Below are 360 nucleotides of genomic sequence, written 5' to 3' on the forward strand. Positions count from 1 at the left end.
TTTACAGAACACTCCACTCAATAGTGGCAGAAAATATTTGTTTCAAGTGCACACAAGACATTCATCAAGTCAGAACATATCCTGGGCTATAAAATAAATGTCACAAATTTTAAAAGACCACTATAAGTCATATGTGCTCTGTGGCCTCTGGGAATTAAATAAAAGCTAATAACAGAAAAGTACCTGTAAAATTCATGAATTCTTAGAAAGTAAATAACATAATTCTAAAAACCCATGGGTTAAAACCCATGACAACAGAGCTTTAAAAATATTTGGAATTGAATAAAATTGGAACATAACATACCAGAAAATTTGTGGAACACAGCTAAAACAGTGTTTAGAGGTAAATTTATAGCCTTT

Source organism: Callorhinus ursinus, unplaced genomic scaffold, assembly GCF_003265705.2.
Source record: "Callorhinus ursinus isolate GAN/ISIS: 27379988/994484 unplaced genomic scaffold, GSC_fseal_2.0 scaffold13, whole genome shotgun sequence".
Classification (NCBI taxonomy): Eukaryota; Metazoa; Chordata; class Mammalia; order Carnivora; family Otariidae; genus Callorhinus; species Callorhinus ursinus.